Consider the following 11,523-nt stretch of genomic DNA (forward strand, 5'->3'; position numbering starts at 1 on the left):
CACTGGCTTTTGAAAAGAAAGCAGGACCTGTCACGCTGAGTGATGGATTTTCAAAAGCAGTATGTGGCTCCTGTCGCAATCTTATTCTCAAATATAAAAGTGCCAATGACGTGGAAAGAATCAGCTGTTTTGTGAGGGAAAGAGTAAAGAACGAAAAGATGTGGTGCGGCTGTTTCGACCAGAAGTCCCAAAAGAGTGTCTGTTCAGCAAAGCACACCGGCAAGACCAGGCCTATTCAGGGACCCAGTGACAGATGACCAGCTGCCAGATATAGGAATGAATCTGCTACACGCACCGGTTTTTGGTGCATGACGACAACTAAAGTGATCACCGCATAGTTAAGGTGCTCTATCTTCGAACAACAAAGCTATCTACAGTGAACTGTTGTCAATGCTATAGGCCATGCAGCTACAGGTTAACTTTTTGGAGATTGTTTGATTATTATCCTTGTATTAATCATTGCACTCTTCATAGACTTAACATATAAAACAGTGTTGCACAAGTCCTACAGGCTCATGTGTAGGCTACATTTAATAATATATTCAGTTGATCACAGTGACAATTGCAGCCAAGATCATTTATACAGATTCTTTGACAATTCATTTTTTATTTGATTTTTAAATGTTACCTTTATTTAACTAGGCAAGTCAGTTAAGAACGCATTCTTATTGTCAATGATGGCCTAGGAACAGTGGGTTAACTGCCTTGTTCAGGGGCAGAACGACAGATTTCTTTTTTTACCTCGTCAGCTCGGTCCAACGCTCTAACTACTAGGCTACCTGCCGCCCCTGATGAAGTAACTGACAAAGCTCATTTTATGTGGCACAAACTTTATCATTGCAAATGTGTGGCATAATGCATGACGACAGTCTCAGATATTAAAACCTTATTTTCCTTTTATTTAAGGTCACTGTTGCAACTATGTCTGGTACCAAGTCATGAATAATTAGAGGTCCTTTGGAAAGAATTGGTATACCTCAAGGTAATCGGTCCAGAGCAATGCCAAAGTATTTGATGGAAGTTCCAGGTTTGTCAAAAGTTCTCAAGCATCCATTAAATATGGTGACTGCGGAGTGTAGACGATTTACCAGTAAAAGGGTGGACTTGATGCAACACACAAGTCCCTTAGCACTGAGTGAATATGTGATACATTTTTTGGATGAATGGAAAAAGTCAACCAAGATTACTGGAATTTTTGCAATGTGTGAGCACTTTCTCCATGGCTGGCTACAGGAAAAGAAAAAACCTTCAGAAGGCGCAAATAAGTGCACAATGGCCATGGCAACTGCCACTATTTTAAGGGCACATTAAAATGTATGTGTACACATGTTTGGTAATGCGCTTGTCATACATAATGGTGGGCCAAAAGAGATGCTTTGACTGACTCCATGCTCGGTGTCTGTGTCCAGGAAGAGTACATTGACAAAGTTGAAACCGATTCAGTCATGGGATAAGAAATGCCTCCAGTGGAAGATATACAGTTGATGTCGGAAGTTTACATACACCTTAGCCAAATACATTTAATCTCAGTTTTTCACAATTCCTGAAGTTTAAGCCAAGTAAAAGTTCCTGTCTTAAATCAGTTAGGTTCACCACTTTATTGTAAGAATGTGAAGTGTCAGAATAATAGTAGTGATATTATTTCAGCGTTTTATTTCTTTCATCACATTTCCAGTGGGTCAGAAGTTTACATACACTCAATTAGTATTTGGTAGCATTACCTTTTAAATTGTTTAACTTGGGTCAAACGTTTCGTGTAGCCTTCCACAAGCTTCCCACAATAAATTGGGTGAATTTTGGCCCATTCCTCCCGACAGAGCTGGAGTAACTGAGTCAGGTTTGTAGGCCTCCTAACTCGCACACGCTTTTTCAGTTCTGCCCACACATTTTCTATAGGATTGATGGCCACTCGAATACCTTGACTTTGTTGTCCTTAAGCCATTTTGCCACAACTTTGGAAGTATGCTTGGGGTCGTTGTCCATTTGGCAGACCCATTTGCGACCAAGCTTTAACTTCCTGACTGATGTCTTGATGTTGCTTCAATATATCCACAGAATTTTCCTTTCCTCATGTGATGCCATCTATTTTGTGAAATGCGCTAGTCCCTCCTGCAGCAAAGCACCCCCACAACATGATGCTATCCCCCTGTGCTTCACGGTTGGGATGGTGTTCTTCGACTTGCAAGCATCCCCCTTTTCGTTTCAAACATAATAACGATGGTCATTATGGCCAAACAGTTCTATTTTTGTTTCATCAGACCAGAGGACATTTCTCCACAAAGTACGATCTTTGTCCCCATGTGCAGTTGCGAACCGTAGTCTGGCTTTTTTATGACGGTTTTGGAGCAGTGGCTTCGTTCTTGCTGAGTGGCCTTTCAGGTTATGTCGATATAGGACACTCGTTTTTCTGTAGATATAGATACTTTTGTACCTGTTTCCTCCAGCGTCTTTACAAGGTCCTTTGCTGCTGGGATTGATTTGCACTTTTCGCACCTAAGTACGTTCATCTCTAGGAGACAGAATGTGTCTCTTTCCTGAGTGGTATGACTGCTGCGTGGTCCCATGGTGTTTATACTTGTGTACTATTGTGTGTACCTTCAGGCATTTGGATATTGCTCCCAAGGATGAACCAGACTTGTGGAGGTCTACAATTATTTATCTGAGGTCTTGGCTGATTTCTTTGATGTTCCCATGACATCAAGCAAAGAGGCACTGAGTTTGAAGGTAGGCCTTGAAATACAACCACAGGTACACCTCCAATTGACTCAAATAATGTCAATTAGCTTATCAGAAGCTTCTAAATCCATGACATAATTTTCTGGAATTTTCCACGCTGTTTAAAGGCATAGTCAACTCAGTGTTTGTAAACTTCTGACCCACTGGAATTGTGATACAGTGAATTATAAGTGAAATAATCTGTCTGTAAACAATTGTTGGAAAATTACTTGTCATGCACAAAGTAGATGTCCTAACCGACTTGCCAAAACTATAGTTTGATAACAAGAAATTTGTGGAGTGTTTGAAAAGTGCATTTTAATGACTCCAACTTAAGTGTATCTATATGAGAGAGAAGCTCAGCAAAAAAGGAAATGTCCCTTTTACAGGACCCTGTCTTTCAAATATAACTTGTAAAAATCTAAACTTCCATAAACAATTAATGAACATGCACCTGTGGAATTGTCGATAAGACATTAACAGCTTGCAGATGGTAGGCAATTAAGATCAAAGTTATGAAAACTTAGGACACTAAAGAGGCCTTTCTACTGACTCTGGAAAAACACCAAAAGAAAGATGCCAGGGGTCTCTGCTCATATGCCTGAGGCACATTCACGCAGGCTGCAAGGATGCATGAGGACTGCAGATGTGGCCAGTGCAATAAATTGATGTCCGTACTGTGAGACGCCTAAGACAGAAAGACCGGACGGACAGCTGATCGTCCTTGCAGTGGCAGACTATGTGTAACAACACCAGCACAGGATCGGTACATCCGAACATCACACCTGTGGGACAGGTACAGGATGGCAACAACTGCCCGAGTTACACCAGGAACGCACAATCCCTCTGTCAGTGCTCAGACTGTCCGCAATAGGCTGAGAGAGGCTGGACTGAGGGCTTGTAGGCCTGTTGTAAGGCAGGTCCTCACCAGACATCATCGGCAACAGCGTCGCCTACGGGCACAAACCCACCGTCGCTGGACCAGACAGGACTGGCAAAAAGTGCTCTTCACTGGCAAGTCGCAGTTTTGTCTCACCTGGGGTGATGGTCATATTCGCATTTATCGTCGAAGGAATGAGCGTTACTGAGCGTTACATCGAGGCCTGTACTCTGGAGCGGGATCGATTTGGAGGTGGGTACATCATGATCTGGGACGGTGTGTCAAAGCATGATCGGACTGAGCTTGTTGTCATTGCAGGCAAACAATGCTGTGCGTTACAGGGAAGACCTCGCTCGTGGTACCCTTCCTGCAGGTGGCTCATCCTGACATGACCCTCCAGCATGACAATGCCACCAGCCATACTGCTCGTTCTGTGCTTGATTTCCTGCAAGACAGGAATGTCCGTGTTCTGCCATGGCCAGCGACGAACCCGGATCTCAATCCCATTGAGCACATCTGGGACCTGTTGGATCGGAGGGTGAGGGCTAGGGCCATTCCCCTCCCCAGAAATTGCAGGTGCCTTGGTGGAAGAGTGGGGTAACATCTCACAGCAAGAACTGGCAAATCTGGTGCAGCCCATGAGGAGGAGATGCACTGCAGTACTTAGTATCTGGTGTGGCCACCAGCTGCATTGACTGTTACTTTTGATTTTGACCCCCCTTTGTTCAGGGACACATTATTCAATTTATGTTAGTCAAATGTCTGTAGAACTTATTCAGTTTGTCTGTTGAATCTTATGTACATACAAATATTTACACGTTACATTTCTTGAAAATAAACGCAGTTGACTGTGAGCAGACCTTTTTTTGGTGAGTTTGAGAACTACAGTACATACTATACACATACATTTTTCTAGCCATTAGGCTATGTAACTCCAAACACATTTTCGCTAAAAGCAGCTGTTTAGCTCAGGGGCCTTTTTCTTGCCATGGAACCCTGCCGAGAAAGACCTAGGGACCCCAATCATGTTAACCCCCCCCAAAAAATGATTCATTTGTCTTATCAGATGAATGATAATGGCAAGGAGAAGTAAGGAACATTTTCAAATGAATGGACTTGGTACATAGTTGGAAGAGGAAGTAATAACTCTAGCATACCTTTTTCTAGCTAATAGACTAACTCCCAATCTGATTTAGCTGGTTGAACAAAGGTGAGCCATGTGTTGGCAAAATATATGTCCATGGCCCTGTTTCCCGATAGCGATGGAACTTAGGCTGACAAGTGTTTTAAACATGCATCTTTCCAACAACGGCCAAAGATGTAACATGCGTTTCCCAAAACACCACGAAGAGCGCGCTTTGCTTAGTGAGATGTTGGGTAATGTGTCGATACTAATAGGATCGAAAGTGAGCACTGCCCTCAGATCAGCTTTCTCCATTCAAATCTTACCTTAACTTTTATAATTATTTCACAATAATGATGACGGATCATTAGGAATTTAATATTAGGAATTTAATATTAGGAATTTGACATGATTTATATCTTTGCATTTAATACATAAGTATATTTTAGCAATTGCATTTAATTTTGATACTTAAGTATATTTATTTAAAACCAAATACTTTTTGACTTTCTTACTCAAGTAGTATTTTACTGGGTCACTCACTTTTGTCATTTTCTATGAAGTTATCTTTTTACTTTTACTCAAGTACGACAATTAGTTACTTTTTCCACCACTGGTGACTTCCTAAAACGAAATGTGACAAAATACTAGAATGTTGTTTTTGGTCATTTGAAAGTTTTCCCCTCTGGGGCACCATTTTCAGCCATTTACTCTTAACTGCATGAATTGAACGTTGTCTGAGGACCTGTGGGGAGCCTACATGTTTTAATGCTCGGAAATTGAATGCTGATGAACAATATAAGAATTTTAACAATGACACACTTTTCTTGTGGTGCTTGACATGGAGAGGGCCTTTAGGGAATGGGAGGGCCTGTGGAGAGTGAGGCTTTGCGAGAGGTGGTCAACAAAATAATCATCTACTTCAACTACAGCCATTTCTGCACTTAAGCAAATGTTTAAACAAATATTTTTCATCAACCATCAAAGTTTTACATTTGGTTTTTGGATCTGAGATTACACTGCAAGTAAAACTTTAAATACATACTTCTATTATATGAAATATATGGCTGATAGCTGCGTCTACGTAATCACTTACAGTGCCTTGCGAAAGTATTCGGCCCCCTTGAACTTTGCGACCTTTTGCCACATTTCAGGCTTCAAACATAAAGATATAAAACTGTATTTTTTTGTGAAGAATCGACAACAAGTGGGACACAATCATGAAGTGGAACAACATTTATTGGATATTTCAAACTTTTTTAACAAATCAAAAACTGAAAAATTGGGCGTGCAAAATTATTCAGCCCCCTTAAGTTAATACTTTGTAGCGCCACCTTTTGCTGCGATTACAGCTGTAAGTCGCTTGGGGTATGTCTCTATCAGTTTTGCACATCGAGAGACTGAAATTACAAAAAAATACAGTTTTATATCTTTATGTTTGAAGCCTGAAATGTGGCAAAAGGTCGCAAAGTTCAAGGGGGCCGAATACTTTCGCAAGGCACTGTAGAACTTATGACCTCAAACAGTCTACAATCTATATGGCCTGCTTGAGAGGGAACGGGTCCCAACTACCAGGGATTGAAGCTCGTCCTGATAGCCCATCCCCTGGATCTGAGGAGAGACTTTCTCATCTCAGCAATGCTGGAATAGTATGCACACAGTGCAGTTTTTATACATGGCAACTCACACTAGCTGTCCTTTTTTATAAAATGCATATTGTGGCTACAGTATCAGTTTGCTACATTCATTTAATTTTGGAACTCTTTGCCAGTGTTTGCAATCATCAGGGCCAGCTTGACAGTGGCCAGGTCCTAATGTCGAAGCGACACTGACAACGACGACACTGTGTACAGCATGTGTGTGTTCTTCAGCAGTCTTGGGGGGCTTCTTCCAAAGTCACTCTTGGTCTCAAAACAAGGACATCTGCACCTGTTTAAGAACATGTAAAACATAGCATTGTGAATGTAGTTGTTGAACATATAATTTGTGGTGGGGGGTTGGGTGAGGTAGCCTGGTGGAACAAGACCGACACATGTATACCGCTCCCCAATAACGTAACTACCATCCTCCTTGGTAACTTTTGACAAGTCGACCCCTAGTTCTACATGATTGATTTGAGCAAGTTAATTTGTGTGTGTGAGAGAATGTCTGACATGAAAATGATGTCCATCACCCACACTTTGGAATTGTGTCTGTACCCCCAATGCAAATGAGCATTGGAAAAAGGCTCAAGTTTAAGTTTGTTCCACCTGAACGAGTCTGGCCACAAGTCAGAGACCACTATGATGATACCAAATGTGCTTAATGGATCGTGGGTAAAGAGCAGGAATATACATTTTTTGTAGGCTACAGTCCAAGCTGTCTTCCAATGGTGCAGCATCCAAAGATTATTCACCTTGAATAAATGCTTGGAGGTTAGGATGGCAGCAGTGGCGTAGTCTATGGTGATACGGGTATCACTTATTGATATCTACATAGCGCATTGATGTGAAGTGAATCACACTGCTGCTCTCTGATTTAGCTATTTGCGCCTTATGGATTGTGGTTGCTGTGGATAGCTGTTCACAAATCTAAATGGTTGAATTCAAGAAGTTTAAGCTGCCTATCAATCATTGTTTTTGAAACCAGTGGGCAGCCAGTGAAAAATGTGCTCTTGCAACAGCTGCATAGCGTGGATCCAAGCCTATGGAGTAAGTGGGGCTTTTATTGATCAATCTAATTTATGCTGATAAAAAAATCCATAGGACTTGGAATTACTGACATTTTGTTAGACTTTGGTTTTTAATGTAAAAATAATTTAATCGTATTATTATATGTACTAGAAAGCTATGGGTTAGAAGAAGCCTACATAACCACCCCATAAAATGTAACATCCATTTTTGGCCACTGGAAACTAACAGATTTATCCTGCAATAGATGTCGTTCAATTGTTAACATACATTTTTGTTTTCTTCTAATGCCTCTTAAGGGGAAAGTAATCTAAAAGTAACGGAATGGAATCAGATTACATTACTGAGTTTGGGTAATCAAAGGTTACGTTACTGATAAAAAAAATTGGACAGGTAACTAACGGATTACATTTAGAAAGTACCCTACTCTGTACCGGTACCCCTGTATATAGCCTCGTTATTGTTTATTTTATTGAGTTTTAGTAAATAGTTTCTTAACTGCATTGTTGGTTAAGGGCTTGTAAAGTAAGCATTTCATGCTAAGGTCTACTACACCTGTTGTATTCGGCGCATGTAACAACATTTGATTCTGCTGTACTTGGTTCTGTTATTCTTCTCTTTGGAGATGGAGGCAGCTGCCATGAAAGTTTAATCTGCGGGAAAGATATAGATTTAAACTGTTTTCTTTTCTGAGTTCGTATTGTTCGACCAATGAAGTAGATGGGTCTAGCGCTCCCTTAGTAAAGTCTCGCATGTTAAATTCCAAATCATTGAGTTTTCTTTTTCCATTTGGAAATAAAAGTGCCTTAGTGACCGTCTTTGGTGCCTTTAATTGTCTTGTCCCACCACCTTTTTCTCTCTAACTTGGCAGAATGAGTCGACTCCAACTTGTTCCAGCCATCCAATTTGGAAAGTACGTTCTGTTGTCTTAGCGTTGGAGTTTCCGCAAGGTTTTGCAGGCTACTTATGACTTTTCTTTAGGCTTATGGAACAATTAAAAAACGGATCTGCAGCTTTGAACACACTGGATCCATGGAGAGCAGCCACTTCTCTTTTGCAGTACTGCCTTATGGCAATACGATCACCAAATCCGGGCACGTATTTTGCGAGTTCAGCATCCATCATGACCTTGACAGCACTGCAGTAAATCTGAAAACAAAAGAGGAAAGTAGTTACAACTTAGTGTAATTAACTTGATTTTATGGATGGTTATAGTGGATGGATGAATACATAGCTCAATTAAAGCAAGAATCCTTAATTGAAACAATAACAAAGCAGCCAACCCTGCCTCTTTTGGTAAAAAGCTGAGGAATGGGCCTGGTGTAATGTAACAACTCTCAAATTCATACACAGAGCTATGGGTGCAAGGACTGACCATCTAAAATAAAAACAAGATCAAATTTGGGTTCTGATGGGGGGGATGACTGTTGAACTAAGCTCATGAGGCATTGTTTTTTTTATATATATATATATATATAAGTCCCAAAATGGTTTGACAAACTGTGCCCCAACTATCCACTGCCCAAAAGCGGGAGAATTATACAGTGCATTTGGAAAGAATTCGGACCCCTCGACTTTTTCCACTTTTTGTTACGTTACAGCCTTATTCTAAAATGTATTAAATACATTTTGTTCCTCAATCTACGCACAATACCCCATAATGACAATGCGAAAACAGTTGTTGTTTTTTTAAATGTTGTGAGACTCGAAATTGAGCTCAGGTGCATCCTGTTTCCATTGATCATCTTTGATGTTTCTACAACTTTGATTGGAGTCCACCTGTAGTAAATTCAATTGATCGGACATGATTTGGAAAAGCACACCTGTGTATAATAAGGTCCCACAGGAGGTGACCAAGAACTGATGGTCACTCTGACAGAGCTCCTCTGTGGAGATGGGAGAAACTTCCAGAAGGACAACCATCTCTGCAGCACTCCACCAATCAGGCCTTTATGGTAGAGTGGCCAGATGGAAGCCACTCCTCAGTAAAAGGCACCTAAAGGACTCTGACCATGATAAACAAGATTTCCATGGTCTGATGAAACCAAGATTGAACTGTTTGGCCTGAATGCCAAGCGTCACATCTGGAGGAAACCTGGCACCATCCCTACGGTGAAGCATGGTGGTTGCAGCATCATGCCGTGGGGATGTTTTTCAGCGGCAGGGACTGGGAGACTTGAGGGAAAGATAAACGGAGCAAAGTATAGAGATCCTTGATGAAAACCTGCTCCAGAGCGCGCAGGACCTCAGACCGTGGTGAAGGTTCACCTTCCAACAGGACAACGACCCTAAGCACACAGCCAAGACAACGCAGGAGTGGCTTCGGGACAAGTCTCTGAATGTCCTTGAGTGACCCAGCCAGAGCCCGGACTCAAACCCGATCTAACATCTCTGGAGAGCCCTGAAAATAGCTGTGCAGCGACGCTCCCCATCCAGTGTGACAGAGCTTGAGAGGATCTGCAAAGAAGAATGGGAGAAACTCCCCAAATACAGGTGTGCCAAGCTTGTAGCGTCATACCCAAGAAGACCTGAGGCTGTAATCGCAGCCAAATATGCTTCAACAAAGTACTGAGAAAAGAGTCTGAATACTTACGGAAATGTTTATTCAATTTTGGGGGGAAAACTGTCATTATGGGGTATTGTGTGTAGATTGAGGGGGGGGGGGAACTATTTAGAATAAGGCAATAACGTAACAAAATGTAGAAAAAGTGAAGGAGTCTGAATACTTTGCGAATGCACTGTATATCTGGCAAGGCAGCGGCGCTGTCCTTTCAGCACCAAAGAGTTGACCATGGTTCCCCAAATGTCATTTCCATGTTATTTGGTTGAGTTTGCTTTGTTTGTCATGCATGCGTCTTTAAGTAGGCATTCTATATTTTATTTAAATTCATCATAAACCTAGATTTATTTGTTGATTTATCTGTCATTGATTGTATTTCCGGGAAGCTGTTATGTGCACCGATAGCAGCCTTGCAGTAACATGACAGCCTTTAGTGGCTTGAATATCAATTTTCTTTCGTGAAGCTCATTAGTTATTTATGGTTCTATGTGTATATGTGTATATATATATATATATCATTCCTCTGATGCAGTTTATTGATCTGGCTAGAATGTTGTTTTGAGGAGACACTTCTTTGACACTTAACTGCATTTATTAGTCATTTTGTTTGTTGATAGGCTATCATTTCATTACTACTTTTGGTTATAATAGCCTATGAATTCATTGTTTGTCTCAATATATTACAATACTATACAAACTCTTTACTGCCTTTTTTACTCCCTTTTCAGAACTATGGCTTACTTTATAGTTACATGAGTCTACTCCAGACTCTGGATCTGTGTAGCTCTATGAACGGCGACCTTAACTACACTTTTAAGTTTAGTAATTTCAATAACCTGAAAAGTCAGGACCCTCGCTAGCTGTCATAACTGAATTATGCATGTTTACGACGCAAACTAAAGACACAATGCGCAAACTCGGATTCATGATACATGAACAGCGCCATCTGCTGGATAATTGAGATTACACCATGAAATAACACTGACATGACAATGGTTCAGGTCATTGGAAAGTTTATTTTGCCTGCTCCTTACCGTACTGTCAACTACATTATTATATTGCTGAATTGTAAATACAGAGCTCAACCATGCACGGAACGCAACTTTTTGTTGTGACATAATTTGATCTTCCAGTAAAACATGGCATCAGGCAAACGGTTTAATTGTCAGAGGCAGAAAGGAATAATTTCTAGGACTGGAGGCTTCGGTGTTAACAGGTGCAAATGTCAATGATGGTGCGCTATAACTATTTTGTTATGAAACCCCTAAAAGTTAGCTATCACGTAGGCCTACCTTTTCATTGATGAAGGTCTGTACGAGATCCTCATCAAACCCTCGATCTCTCAAAAAGCGCAGCAATTCCTGGTTCTGCTCCATCTCTTGCTAACCTATACTCCGGAGGATGGAGGGGGCAGACTGGTTGGATATCTATCAAAAGCTAGCTAGCTACGTATCCTAGCCTGGCTATCAGCAAGTATAGCGTTACAGGTGAACGTATTGTCATAGCAACAAAGCAAATAGCTATCAATTGATGAAATTGCGAAGGAGCAAGACAGCTAGCTACATAAGACATTAGA

The sequence above is a fragment of the Oncorhynchus tshawytscha genome, linkage group LG08 (assembly GCF_018296145.1).
Source record: "Oncorhynchus tshawytscha isolate Ot180627B linkage group LG08, Otsh_v2.0, whole genome shotgun sequence".
Taxonomy (NCBI): domain Eukaryota; kingdom Metazoa; phylum Chordata; class Actinopteri; order Salmoniformes; family Salmonidae; genus Oncorhynchus; species Oncorhynchus tshawytscha.